This window comes from Pistacia vera, unplaced genomic scaffold, assembly GCF_008641045.1.
Source record: "Pistacia vera cultivar Batoury unplaced genomic scaffold, PisVer_v2 Contig800, whole genome shotgun sequence".
Classification (NCBI taxonomy): domain Eukaryota; kingdom Viridiplantae; phylum Streptophyta; class Magnoliopsida; order Sapindales; family Anacardiaceae; genus Pistacia; species Pistacia vera.
Window position 1 is genome coordinate 2,523 of NW_022196669.1, and position 15,940 is coordinate 18,462.

The window sequence follows — 15,940 nt, forward strand, 5'->3', positions numbered from 1 at the left end:
CCCAGCTACATATTGCCACAAGCCTTGTCCTCGGAGGAATGCCTTCATTTTGACAGCCCACGTGTGATATTGTTCACCATTGAAGACTGGAGGAGTAAGGGAAGTTGTGGGTTGTGCCATTGAATCAAGTTATTTGGAGTTTGACAAAATTTTACCGTAACAAAGGTTGAACAGTTGGATAAAGGGAGATGAGTGTATCAGGCCCTTTAAGATCAATAAGTGCTCTGATACCAATTGTTGCTTTTGCTAGAGAGTAATGAGAAGAATGATATTAAGCAAAAGAGGAAGAGACGACATCACGAATATGTGCTTTGCTTTTCATTCATAAAACAGGGGAAATATATACACAAACCAGTCCACTGTTACACCTAATGCAGTGGATATTTTTATAAATTTGAATTTGAACTAAATTACATTCAACTAATAAAAAATCAAGTCAGTCAAATACACCACTTAATCACTGCAGGTTTCAACTAAATCTGTCACAAATTACATCAAAATGCAACAAAATAGCAGCTCCAACTACTGCAATTAGAACAACAAATTTGTATTCTTGGCGCCAAAAAGAATTTTTACAAAGTTGATAGAATTTGCTACATTTCCAACAAAATATCACCGGCTTCAATAGGATCGCTATATTGAGGCTACATGTATCATTGGCAGAGCTCTGCTTAATTCATCGCACTAATATTTTTGATGAACAATGTTTTCTTAAAGAATTTTTAATTGAAAAATCTTGGAGAAATTGCAAATTAGAGAGTAGAAATTGTTATGTTTTTTGAAAATTCCATCCAATATGGGGACTAGTATTTTCTTCTCGTTCAGTCTTTATGTATGTACTTGAACTTTAATCATGTAAACATTGTGCATTTAAGCATTTGACATGTTAATGCTATAATTATTGATACTTGGATGTGTATTGTTTGTGGCATAGACAACAATGACCTCATGTAATTAATATACAAAACCAATCAGTGTTCCTTGAATTGCCTTTTCTTAATCCTTATTTGCTTCATACAACTGACAGATAGCCTTCTACTATCTTAAAGTGATTATATTCTGTAAGCTTTGCTATGAATGGCCTACTAATCCTCCATCCTTTAGGTTTTATATATACAAACTCACTTAACTCTATTGCTGGCGAATCATGTATCATTAACAAATTTGTGTGTTGATAAGGAAGACGTGGCCGAGTATTGTACAAGTATCAGGGGGCTAGTATTGAGACTACTTGAGGCCATATAAGAGAGTTTAGGCCTTCAAGGAGATTATATAGACAAATCTTTAGGCAAACATGCCCAACAAATGACTTTAAACTATTGTCCACCCTGTCCATAACCAGAGCTAACTTATGGACTTCCTAGACATATAATCCTAATTCAATCACTATTTTCTTCAAGATGATGTGCCTGGTCTTCAGGTTCTCAGGAATGACAAATGGGTTGCTGTATATCCTATCCCCATCACTTTTATTATCAACATTTGTGATCAAATGCAAGTAAATTAATTGAATGTACAATAAAAGAACTTGCTCCTTGTGTATAATTTATTCTTTGTTAATTAATTTTCTTCCTAAAAGATTTTAGAAAAACTAAAGAAAAATAAAGGAAAATCTATGAAGAACAGTTGAGAGAAAAACTAGGACAAGAACCCAAAAATTGGGGATTTTTTTTATTAATTGAAGTTAGTTACAAATAGGTGATTATATGCAACTAGATTCTCAGACTAAAACGTACCGTTTGGATATTATTTTGCTAACATACAAAATAGCCCAGGCTACTCTTAAATTATTACATTTTCATCCTAACCATTGCTTCACATTTCCCCTTAAACTAAACCACTCTTAACTTCTTCAATATTTCCGCTGACACTACTATGCTCTCTGCTCCTTCTCTAACATTTCCCCTGAAATTAATCTGCTCTCTGCTCCTTCTCCAACATTTCCCTTGAAACTAGCTTCAGCTTCAGGAAAAAAAAATGTTTCATTTTTATCTACAGATTTCAGTTCAACTCCTTGAGCTACATACTTCAGCTTCAATACAATCAGACACTTTAAAAATATCAGCTTCAACTTTTTCTCTTAACCTCAACTTTTGGCAGTTCATATGTCACATTCAATTTCTCCCTCAATAAGGCAAATCTAGTGCAGGGAAGAGCTTTAGTTAGTATATCGGCAATTTGATATTCTGAAGCTATGTACTGAGCATTCAAGGCTTTGTTTGCAACCAACTCTTGCACATAATGAACATTGATTTCAATGTGCCTTGTCCTTGCATGAAATACAGGATTGTAGGACAAAGCACCTGCACTCATGTTATCGCACCAAATTACAGGACAGTGATCAATAATAATGCCAAGTTCTTTGAAAAGGTTTTGCACCCACAATAGCTTAGTTGCAACTTGACTAAGTGATCTATATTCAGCCTTAGTTGATGACAAAGCAATAACCTTTTGTTTCCTTGAAGACCATTGAATCAGATTTCCCCCAAGAAATACACTGTAACCACTTGTTGATCTCCTATCAATTGTATCACTTGCCCAATCAACATCGGCAAACACCTCCAAAATGAATGGTTTTCTTTTTGTAAAGACAATACCCTAATGTAAAGTTCCTTTAATATACCTCAATATCCTCTTGTAAGCTGTCCAGTGGGTTGTAGTAGGATTTTGAAGAAACTGACTCAGCTTGTTAACCAAAAATGCCAAGTCTGGTCTGGACAACGTTAGATATTGTAGACCTCCTATGATGCTTTTGTCGAGTGTGGGATGATCAAATAAATCACTATCTTCTTTCCCAAATCTTACTCCAGTGGCCATAGGTGTTGAAGATGGGTTAGATTCTCCCATTCTAGCCTTGTGTAGCAGCTCTTGTGCATACTTGGTTTGTGTAAGTAACAACCCAGAAGCATTTCGTTGAACTTCAAAACCAAGAAAATATTGCACTTCCCCCAAAGTTTTTAAAGCAAACTTGTTATTTAAGTCAGTCACTTCTTGTGAAATAAGTTGGCTGTCATTTCCTATCACTAGGATGTCATCCACATAGACTAGGAGATACATTACTAGTAAGTATTTCTTATAAAAGAACAAGCTAATATTTGAAGTAGAATTGACAAAACCCCAATCCAATAATGCATTTTTCAGTTTATCAAAGCAAGCTCTTGGAGCTTGCTTAAGACCATAAAAGGTCTTATGTAATCTACACACAAGTTTTGTATGAGAAGAAGACCCATTAGAGAACCCTTCAAGAGGCAACATGAACACTTTTTCTAATAGCTCCCCATTCAAAAAGGCATTGTTTACATCAAGCTATTGAATGGGGTAGTTTTGGTGTACTGCCAAAGACATCATAATTCAAATTGTTGCTGCCTTTACAATTGGAGAGAAAGTGTCAAAATAGTCCAGCCCAAGTGTTTGTTGAAAGCCTTTGGCCACCAACCTGGTTTTGTACTTTTGAAGAGTACCATCTGAGTTTAGTTTAGTTTTAAACACTCACTTACTGCACACTACATGTATTCCTTCTTCATAGGGTACTATCTCCAAAGTTTTGTTTTTCAAGAGGGCTTGATATCATTCTCCGTAGCTGATAGAGTGAAATTTATATATTTTTTATTCCTTCCATATTATGTTTTTTGTTATGCTTTATGCCTAGTTGAGTTGATTAGAGTTTATTTTGTAAGTTTGGCATATTTGGATAGACTTTAGGAAATAATTGAGAAAAGATTAGGAAATTCCAAATTTTTGTTATTCTGACCAGTGCTGCGTTTTTCAGGTTTTTCATGGAGTCAGATTTCTCGATTGCAAAAGTGTTCTTCAGAAACAGTAAATTTGACGAATCAAGCTTTCCAGGAAGGTATTATGGACGAGAATCCAAGTTCGTTTGGGTCTTCATTAGTTGTTGCAAAACCGGACCTAGAATCCTAGTCGCGGAAGGATTTCCTGGCTGAGTATTGAATCTTCGAATGGGCCTAACTGGAGTGTCAGATATCGAAAGCGGGTGATTCAAAAACTCTAATTCATCTACACATCCAGGACTACAATTTTTATGAAGTGATCGAGCCCAGAAAAGATCTTTTACATTGCGAGAATCCTGGTGCAAGCTGGAGACAAATTCTGTTTTCCATATCTGATAAGATTTTGACAAATCTGGAAGTCTATCTTTTAGGAAACATCTAGGAAAGATTTTCTATGATTCCTGGGGTAGAATTAAGGAAAAAACATGTTATTTATTGATGAGAGTGTTAGGTTAACCAAGAGAGACGGCAGTAGCGTTTTGTTTTTGGGTCTTTTTTACTTTCTACGTCAAGATGTGAGGTTGATCTTTCTTCTTCAGTTCAAGGGGATTTTGAAGCCTGAATTCATGTCATTGGTGTAACTTAACTTCAATAACATTGTTCTCAATCTCGTTTTTATTGGAATTGTTTATGTTATTCTGTTTTAGTTGTTTATAATTTTCTGTTTGAGTGAGTTAGTAATGGCCAGCTGAGTTGTTTAATCGGAATTTTATCTGTTAGAATTAGGAATTGTGATACATAATTTTCCTATTTCTATTCAATGAGTAACACATGGTGATAGATGAATATGGACAAGTTTTCAGTCTATCATCTTGAATAACATAACCTAAGTTAAATAATCTTAGCCTGCGTGATTGTTGCTTAGATTGATCTATTTTCTTAATTCTTAAGGCTACCATTGAATTAAACTTAGAGAGCTTATTCTAGGTTGTTCAAGGGTTGGGATCTACTTGAAGAGCTTATTTCAGTAGTGACAATTAAGGGAAAATTCGGGTAACAGAGCTTGTTGTTTCCTAGGGTCAGTAGTTCCATAATAACAAGACAGAATAATGTTACAGTTAGTATATCCAATGCATGTTTAGGTGGTTCTTGAACCGAGAACTGGTGTTTTTAATCTGATATTTTCTACCATTATTTGTTTTCAGTTTAGATTGCATTGATCACACCCCCTTTCGTTACTCTATTGTCAAGTTTACTGTTTAGGATTTTATTTTATTTTTATGTTGTTTTCATTGTTTTAGAATATAGAAATTAATCGAATCATTCCTTGTGGGATCGACCCTTGCTTACCCTATATACAATTTAGTAGTTAGGTTAGGAAGGTTATTAATTTGGAGCATTCGGCACGCTACCAATAGCCTGTTTCCATTCAGGTATATGTAAGGCTTTAGTGATAGTTTGTGGTTCTCTGAGAATAGTATTTGTAGATAACAGTGCTTGATATGTGAACGCAGGATCAATTCTAGTTTTTTGTAGAAAAACCAACTTTAGATCTGGTAACCATAGGGTGAATATTGGTGACTTGTGTGGACGGACAAGGAAGTACTCCTTCCAAATGAGGACTAGGAATAGTGGAAGCTAAAGGATGCTCATTTTCCAAATCAAAGGTCAGATGTGCAGTAGAAGAACTAGGATCAGAACTATTGGAATTTAGAGGACCAGTTTATGTGTCTGTATTAGTTGGAGGAGAATTTTGTGCTACTGTAGCTGTGGAAAGAACATGAATGACACTTGATAAGGAATTCAAAGTGTCAGTTTGTGAAGCTGGACTGGTTGGACTGAAATTGTGTGCTACTACAACTGGTGAGAGAACAGGTGTATTACTTGAGATGAAGTCAGCAGAAGCTAGACCGGGAACAACTCTTAAGGTTAACACAAGATCAAGAACACACCTGGACTTAGCAAAACCATGAACTAAGTTGTCATTATGAGTTGTGGAATCTCCAGAAGCATGGGATTGAAATTTAGACTTAAATGGAAAGTTTGTCTCGTAAAATTTCACTTGTTGGGCAACATACACTGTACTAAAAGATGCTAAACACAAATAACCTTTATGAGAACGACTATATCCATGAAAAGTACACTTTTTTATATGATAAGAAAGTTCATGTTTTTGATATGGCCTAAGATATGGATAGGAACTACATCTAAACACCCAAAGGTTAGCATACTTAGGCTCTTTACGAAATAAAGTGTAATAGGGTGATTCAAAATCAAGAGGTGTAAAAGGTAACCTATTCAATAGGTATGTAGCTATGGCAAAAGCTGACCACCAAAAACTCAGGGGCATAGCAGCATGGGCTAAGAGAGATAACCCATATTCTGTGATTGCCCTATGCTTTCTTTCCACTCTCCCATTTTGTTGGTGCAAGTAGGGACAAGAATGTCTAAACATTATTCCATTCTCCTGTAGGTATCCCAAAAAGGATCTAAATTCACCCTCCCAGTCAGTTTGCAAACACTTTAGACTTGTATCCAATTGTTTTTCCACAAATTTATGAAATTGAACAAAGGTATTAAGTGCTTTAGATTTGAGTTTCATATATCCAGGTATATCGACTAAAATCATCCATAAAGATGATCTAATACCTAAACCCTTCTTTAGACATAACAGGTGTTGATCCCCATAGGTTTGAATGTACTATCCCTAGTGGAGATTTTGCTCTAGAAGAGGATACATGAAAAGTACACTGCTTCAATTTCCCAAACTGACAAGCTTCACAAAATGAATCTTTATTGCTACTAATAAAATGTTTTACATGCAACTTATTCAAACCAACTGTAAAGCTTTAACATTAGGGTGTCCTAGTCTTGCAGGCCATAAGAAAAACAAATCTGAGTGAACATTATTGGTTTTACAAACAACATCTTTATGAGAACCAGAGCTCGAAAATTCTTCAATACTAGCTAAAGTAGAGACATTAGCTTCATGAGTTGCACAACATAGATAAGATGTGATGAATGATGCATGAGAAGGAGTAACATTGCTTGATAGTTCCAGCTGGTAAAGGCCACCTTTTACTTTTCCTTGCAATAAGATAGCATTGATGATGATCGTGATGAAATTCAACTATGACATTATTATCTGTGGTAATATGAGAAATGCTCAACAAGTTTTTTTTTGCAATTTTTGGAACACATAGAATATTCTAAAGTTGTAGAATCCTATGTCAATCAAAAGAGGGAACAAGTAACATACCTATGTGAGTTATAGGAATAACATCACCCTGTACTTTAGAGTTCCCTAGATAATTTTTCTTCAGAACCAGATTGGTAGCATCTGCTGTCATGTGGTTAGACGCCTCAGAATCCATGTACTGGGATTGGTCATTCAATGTTTGTGGAGTGGCCACAGCTTGATAGGCAACTCCTGAGTTCATGAATGTCCCAATTTCTATCTTAGAGGTGTTGACATTAGGTATGACAGTGTTATTTGCATGTGATGAGGGACTAGGTTGTTGTCTGTTTTCTGTAGGCTGAAATGTAGAAGTAGAGTACTGATTTAATTGTGGTAAAGGCTTGCTAGAGTAAGCATGAAAGCCAAGAAGTGAGCTACAATTAGGTGTATAATGACCAGTAAACAATGCTTGTATAGGTTCATTAGGGACTCCTGCAAAATTGGCTTGAGAGGGCATTTGAGGATTAAATGATGAGGCTTGTATTGTTTGGTTGTAAACTGAAGGACTAAATCCCTGGAATTCTTGATCGAATCAATGGTAGCATTGTAGAGCAGAATGGCCTGCTTTACCACATACTTGAAAGACCAGTTTTGGCTTGAAATAGCCTCTACCCCTTCCTTTACCTCTTATCATATATATTATTGTTAAACTAATGAACACTTGTAGGTATGAAATGAACACCAGTAGCCCTATTCAATCCACATCCTTGAAATCCAAAGTTTTCGAACTCAAAATTCCCAACTGGAACTTGTGTAGGTATATCAATTGAGGTATTCTAACTTTGCTGGTAATTAATTTCAGGAGATTGAACACTTGAAACTCCTGACTTCAGTAATTGTGACGAATTTTGAAAACCAACACATGAGACATGTTGAAAACCATTGCCTGAAGACTGTGAAGATACATTATCAATAGGTCGTTGCTTAGAAGCCAATAGTGGAGAATTCAATTGTTCATGAAAGTTCATTAGTGCATTGTCTGTCTTTCCAACCTCATTTCATGCTTGTGTAGCACGAATTGAGCTTCCTAGAGAGTAGTATTGCTACTATTAAAAGTCAAGTTTGCCACCACAAGATCATATTCAGGACCTAGACCGTCTAATATGTATAACTACAACATCAATTCTTTGTCTCCAATTTTAAATCCTCTTATAGCCAGCTCATCTCCTAACTCTTTCATTATTAGGACATACTCATTGATACTCAAGGACTCTTTCTTAGTAGTCTGCAATAAGTTTCTCAAGTGCAGTGTTCCAGCCTTAGAAAAAAACTAGAATTGAAGTTCTAACGTATTCCAAATCTCATACAAGTTGGTGCATTTTGTAACATGCCTAAACATGGACTCAGATATAGTCGAGAATAGCCAACTCACTAAGAACTGATATGTGCTCTTCCAAATGAAATACTTAGGGTTTGGTTTCTTAACCAAATCTTTTGACTCTATTGATTTCTTAAAATGAAACATAGTAGGGCATGAATTCTCACCAATAATGAAACCATCAAGTTCGTAAGCTACGAAAGCAGGAAGAATTTGAGAGCGCCAATATCCATAGTTATTCTCCACAAGCTTTACAGACAGCGTTGGGAGTAAGGGTGAGCGGTTCCGGGTACCCTGCATTTTTTTGGGGAATCGAAACCGGGACCGCACAGTGCAAGTTCCCAAAAAAGGAATCAGAACCGGAACTGCACAGTACAAGTTCTTAAATTCAAGGAACCGGAACCTAAAATGCAAGTTCCCGTTCCTTTCCTGGATACCCTAAAAAAAATCAATTACACCCCTATAGTTTAAAAAATGACAAAAATACCTTAAAAGTTTACAAATACACCCCTAACAAATTTTGATTACTCATTCATTTGTGTCCAATGTGACTCATAAATCCTCTAATCTCTAGGCAACATTTGAATTCAATCAATTCATCACAATTCACATAACATTCCTCAATCAAAACCAAAACACAAACAATTAATTAAATTAATTAAACAATTATACTATAAATCTATAATTAAATATTATAATTAATTAGATTTCTAATCATTTAATTAAGTATTGTACTAATGTTTATAATAGAATATTATAATTAATTAAGTAATCATACTATAATGTAATGTTATAATTAATTAAATTTTTAATCATTTAATTAAGCAATGTACTAATGTAGTAAATTACTAATGTTTATAATGTAATGTTATAAATTTATAATTAATTAAGTAATCATTTTACTATATAATGTTATAATTAATTAAGTGATTATATTATTAATTAAGTAATTATTTAATTATAATATAATGTTTTAATTAATTAAATTTGTAATCATTTAATTAAGCAATCATACTATAAATTTATAATGTAATGCTATAATTAATTAAATTTCTAATCATTTAATTAGGTATTGTGCTAACGTAGTATGTTTATAATATAATGTTATAATTAATTAAGTAATCATTTCATTATGTAATATTATAATTAATTATATGATCATCCTATAATGTAATGTTATAATGAATTAAATAATCATACTATAAATCTTTAATAAAATATTATAATTAATTAAATTTCTAATAATTTAATTAAGTATTATACTAATGTTTATAATGGAATGTTATAATTAATTAAGTAATCATTTGTTTATAACGTGATGTTATAATTAATTAAGTAATTATACTATAAATTTATAATATAATATTATAATTAATTAAATTTCTAATCATTTAATTAAGTATTATGCTAATGTAGTAAATTACTAATGTTTATAATATAATGTCATAATTAATTAAATAATCATTTAAGTATATAATGTTATAATTAATTATGTGATCATATTATAATGTAATGTTATAATGAATTAAGTAATCATACTATAAATCTTTAAAGTAATATTATAATTAATTAAATTTTTAATCATTTAATTAAGTATTGTATTAATGTTTATAATGGAATGTTATAATTAATTAAATAATCATTTAATTAAGTAATCATTTGTTTATAATGTAATGTCATAATTAATTAAATAATTATACTAGTAATCTATAATGTAATGTTATAATTAAATAAATTTCTAATTATTTAATTAAGTAATGTACTAAATCACTAATGTAATGTTATAAACTTATAATTAATTAAGTAATCATTTAACTATAATGTAATGTTATAATTGATTAAGTAATCATTTAACTAGTAATGTATTAATGTTTATCAATTTATTTTATATAATTAATTAATTACTAATTTACTACAAATATACTTAGAACTTGATAATTGAAATAAATAACTAAATATTATATTATTATTCAATCAAATATACTATTTTATTCAAAAATAATTCTTTTAATTGGTCATAATTCCAATTATACACTTAATTAATCAAAACTTTAATATTAATATATTATTATCTATTAAAGTTTTTTATATTGTGCAGTTTATACGTAATAAGTATACTTGTATATTTATTTAATTAGGTTATTGTAAAAAATTAACTTTTTCCATTTTAATTTTTTTTATATGTAAAATTACAATAAACCCCCCATTTTTCACAGATATTTCATTTCAACCTAGGATCCAAAATAGGGTACCCGCTGCAGGTTCTAAGCTGGGTACCTACTGCAGGTTCTTTTTTCTAGGTTTCGGTTCCTCCACATGTAGGAACAGGAATCAAAACCGGAACTGCACAAGGTCGGTTCCAAACCGGAACCTACCCGCATAGTGTCAGTTCCAGATAGGTTCCGGTTCTACCTGCAGGTTTCGATTCTACTCGCCACCCGTGCTCACCCCTAGTAAGGAGAGAGGATTGAAGCACTGAGTTGGACGCATTTGCACTAGGAGCTTGTTCAATCTCTATTTTAGAAGCTGAAATTGAGAACTCAGCATTCATACATTAGCCATGGATGTTAGTTGATAGCTTTGATACCAAGAAAGATTTTAGGAAAAATGAAGGAAAATAAAGGAAAATCTATGAAGAACAGTTGAAATAAAAACTAGGACAAGAACCCGAAAATTGGAGATTTTTCGTTAATTGAAGTTAGTTACAAATACGTGATTATATGCAACTAAATTTTTAGACTAAAATGCACCGTTTGGATATTATTTTGCTAATTTACAAAATAACCCAGGCTACTCTTAAATCATTACATTTTCATCCTAACCATTGCTTCACACTACCTAGCTCTTGTCCATGTGAGCCATGTGTGCATGGAGCGTATATTATATTTAAAGATGGTAATAATTTCGTGGTGGGTCAATTTGTTTCAGGTACTCAGCAATGATCGGTACAAGAGTGTGCTTCATCGAGCTGTGGTGAATGGTAACAAGGAGTGCATATCCATTCAAACCTTTTATTGTCCATCGCCAGATGCTTTAATAGGTCCCGCCAAGGAGTTAATCGACCATAACCACCCGGCTGTCTATACAGACTTTGCATATGCTGAATACTATGAGAAATTCTGGAAGAGGGGACTTGAAACTGAATACTACTGCTTCATCCTTTTAATTAACCACAGACACACTAGGTGTTTGTGGAGAGAGAATTTCACCACCATTAAAATTATTGATTATATTTCATCTGTAATCAAGTTTAATATTATGTGATTTTAATTTAGATCAGTGTCAGAAATTATTTTTATGTGGTGCTAGTAATACCAGTTATGGTATTGATGTAAAACTAAATATCCTCTAGGATAAGTCAGCAGCCTAGCAAAACAGAAATCCCAAACTTGGACACGGCATGAAGCTGTTTTCTAATTAGAAAGCATCGAGATTCTTAATAATTTGAGGGGAAAAAGGGAAGAAGACAAAAAGTCATGATCAAGGACTTGTTGTTCATATAATAATGGTGATCCACCTAATCATCCCCGTTATCCTGGTTTAAGTTGAATAAGGCCAGTCCGAATGCTGAATTAGGAGTCATTCCTGATAGTAATTGCAGTTAACCAGTGTCATTGACTTGAAAAATATCAGTAGCTTCAAGTATGCCATCTAAACTTCTGGTGATAATATATACATCCAAACATACACTGGGGTCGACCCATGATATCTGCGTCCTCCATCTATGATAACAGATCATAGTCTGGAGAGCATTTGAATTTTACGAGTATGGGTAAATTCTTAAAATGGGACCTGTTTCACATAGAATTTAAATGATAGTTAAACAAGGGGTATAAGTAATTTTGTAGGTAACAAACCTAATTATTTCCAGATCACAAACGATTAATTTGTGACCCCACAGTCTACACATGTGGAAATCCACCAAATTGCCAAATTATCTGGTTTGCTAGTTAGTGTGATGGGATAATTTCCAATAACTGATATTGTGATCGAAATTCATCACGTTTGTTTTCGTGAAGAAGTTATACCCCACAATCAATTTCATGGTCCGCAGAGGTGCCGGTGCTAACACGCCGAGACTCCTTATCAATTGTAGTTTGGGTGCAACTTGCAAGAATACATAATCAATTGCCAGCTGGATGTCGATTACCCTATCACAAAATTAAACGAATGATTCTGAAGATTGGGAGGATTGAGACTGGATATCTGAATTGCAAAATTTTGCGGTGCATAATTTAGATTGTCCGTATCATGTAAACACATGTCAATCTCTAAAGTTTTGAAGTTAATCGTCAAATAAATTTTTAATGATTATCTCTTATTAATAATTATATGGATTTGAATTTAAAACCTCTTAAATAATATATCTAAAAATCCCAAATGAATCGTTAAATTACTTAGAAATGATAGATGATAGTGCCGATATCATTGCAGAACGTGTGATATGTTTTAAAACAAATTGAGAAATAAGTATGAGGTGTTGGTAACGAAGGAGGTGGGGTTAGGTCAGGTTAGTGCCTTCCGTCAATGGGAGTTTATTTTATAAATATGGTATAAAGAATTTTGTTGTTGATGATGGTAAATGAAGTTGAAGAAGATGGTTAAAAGCTGATATGTATCAGCATCCAAATAAATGACGTTGTAGTTGCTAATATCATCTTAGATACGATAATATTCATTTCATTGGTCCTACTTTCTGTCTCGTTGAATTTGAAGATTCGTATCGTATTCATATTAACAACACTTTCTTTCAATCGGTTTTAGTTTTTTACAGCTAAGTTCATATTGCAAGATGATTCCTGAAGGACCTGATCCTTTGTAGGCTTTGTTTATTAAACTAATTACCACGATCAACATGCTCAAGCTACATGAGCATGTTGAACTGACAAAATCATACCAAGGATTTATATTTCTGCACAAAAGCACAAGTTTTTCAGAAACAGAACACAAGCGTTCTGTATCATACATTTGACTGATTTTGAACTGCCCTTCGTCCTCCTATTACCATCTGTTAGTCGATTGATCAAAATATGATGTGACGTTAATTGCAGATGCTGTATTGATGACAATGAGTTGATTTAATGCTCAAAAGTCAAAACTATACCTATTATTCTTAATTATTTGATTTCTGACTCCTGACCCTTGCCTTACCTTGCCATCCCTTTTCTGTACACTTAAAATAAGCACCAAATTTTTAACTCATTTACGATTCACAGTTTCCCAGAATAGAATTATAAATTTGATAAATGCAGCAGTGGCACACACCAAGCCAATTATTGTCTTGATATGATATCTTCCAGCTGTTCAGTCGGCAACTCCACCTTTATCTTACCCTCTCTCATCTCTCATTTAGCAATATTGTTTCCTATAAATAGGAGACTATCTATCCCCATACCATCCATCACTTTTACAGTTCCTTTCCTTTATATTTCATAATAATATATTATTTCATATGGCTACAGCTACCGCTTCCACCAAGCTCCTACTCTCCGACTTTGCATCCACTGTTCAAGATGTTCCCTCTAACTATATCAGACCCATTCTCTTATCGATCTTGTTGGTCTTTACGGTCCCCGCCACTCTGAAATCATCCAACAGATTATTTTAGCGTGCCAACACGATGGCTTCCTTCAGGTATATACTTTATTATTTGCAATAATCTTCAACTTCATTATTACTTGCTATAACTACATCTTAATCTATACATATACCTGTCACTGTAGGTGAAGAACCGTGGAGTTTCAGAGGAAATGATCAATACCATGTTGAACATTGCAAGAAGATTTTTCAAATTACCAAAGAGTGAGAGGTTGAAGAGTTACTCTGATGACCCTTCCAAAACCACTAGGCTCTCCACTAGTTTTAATGTTAAGACCGAAAAGGTGGCCAACTGGAGAGATTTCTTGAGAATTCACTGTTATCCTCATGAAAGATACGTCCATGAATGGCCTACTAATCCTCCATCCTTCAGGTCTTGTATTCATACGTATATATAAATACACACTTAACTTTATAGCTGGTGAATCATGTATCCTTAATAAATTTGTGTGTTGACAGGGAAGACGTGGCCGAGTATTGTACAAGTATTAGGGGGCTAGTATTGAGACTACTTGAGGCCATATCAGAGAGTTTAGGCCTTCAAAGAGATTATATGGACAAATCATTAGGCAAACATGCCCAATACATGGCTTTGAACTATTATCCACCCTGTCCACAACCAGAGCTAACTTATGGACTTCCTGGACATACTGATCTTAATTTAATCACTGTTCTTCTTTAAGATGATGTGCCTGACCTTCAGGTTCTCAAGAATAACAAATGGGTTGCTGTCAATCCTATCCCCAACACTTTTATTATCAACATTGGTGATCAAATGCAGGTAAATTAATTGTATATATAATAAAAGAACGTGCTCCTTTTGTATAATTTATTCTCTCTTAATTAATTTTCTACCAAGCTCTTGTCCATGTGCGCTCTGGAGGTAATATTGAATTTAAAGATCGTAATAATTTCGTGGTGGATCAATTTTTATCAGGTACTCAGCAATGATCGGTACAAGAGTGTGCTTCATCGAGCTGTGGTGAACTGTAACAAGGAGCGCATATCCATTCCAACCTTTTATTGTCCATCGCCAGATGCTTTAATAGGTCCCGCCAAGGAGTTAATCGACCATAACCACCCGGCTGCCTATACAGACTTTACATATGCTGAATACTATGAGAAATTCTGGAAGAGGGGAGTTTACATTTACATGCATTTGATCATCAATGTTGATAATAAAAGTGTTGGGGATAGGATTGACAGCAACCCATTTGTCATTCCTGAGAACCTGAAGGCCAGGCACACCATCTTGAAGAAGAACAGTGATTAAATTAGGATCAGTATGTCCAAGAAGTCCATAAGTTAGCTCTGGTTGTGGACAGGGTGGATAATAGTTCAAAGCCATGTGTTGGGCATGTGTGCCTAATGATTTGTCTATATAATCTCTTTTAAGGCCTAAACTCTCTGATATGGCCTCAAGTAGTCTCAGTACTAGCATCTGTAATCAAGTTTAATGTTATGTAATTTTAATTTAGATCAGTGTCAGGAATTATTTTTATGTGGTGCTGGTATTGACTATTGAGGTAAAACTAATTATCCTCTATCTTAAGATATGTGTTGTTTTTCATAGAAATTTTGAAAGACCAAAGCGTGTAATAAGTCAGCAGAGCCCAGAAAAAGAGAAATCTCAAACTTGGACACGGCATGAAGCTGTTTTCTAATTAGAAAGCATTGAAATTCTTAATAATTTGAGGAGAAAAAGGGAAGAAGACAAAAAGTCATGACCAAGGACTCGTAGTTCATACGGTATATATAAACAAATGTCCACCTAGAATAATTAACTAGTTCTATTTGCACTGGTCAGAAAGATTAAAGATCTTAATTATCCTTCCCAATACTTCGTGTTTTCAACTACCAAAAACACAAGATGAACTCCGAGGAAAACCAGATGAAAGCGTCCACAAATGAAGAGTACGATCATATTCTTGGACAGTATGCCATGCAACTAGTGAGCGCATCAGTCTTGCCTATGGTGTTAAAAGGAACAATCGAACTTGGTGTGCTTGATATCATAGACAAAGCTGGTCCTGGAGGTCAACTCTCCTCTTCACA

General features: G+C 33.9%; 2 pseudogenes; both read left to right on the plus strand.

The window, feature by feature from the left end:
- The first annotated feature begins 796 nt into the window (after nt 1-796).
- Nucleotides 797-11,551, plus strand: LOC116117214 (annotated as a pseudogene).
- A 2,188-nt stretch (nt 11,552-13,739) lies between these two features.
- LOC116117258 lies at nt 13,740-15,223 on the plus strand (annotated as a pseudogene).
- Nucleotides 15,224-15,940: the final 717 nt, after the last annotated feature.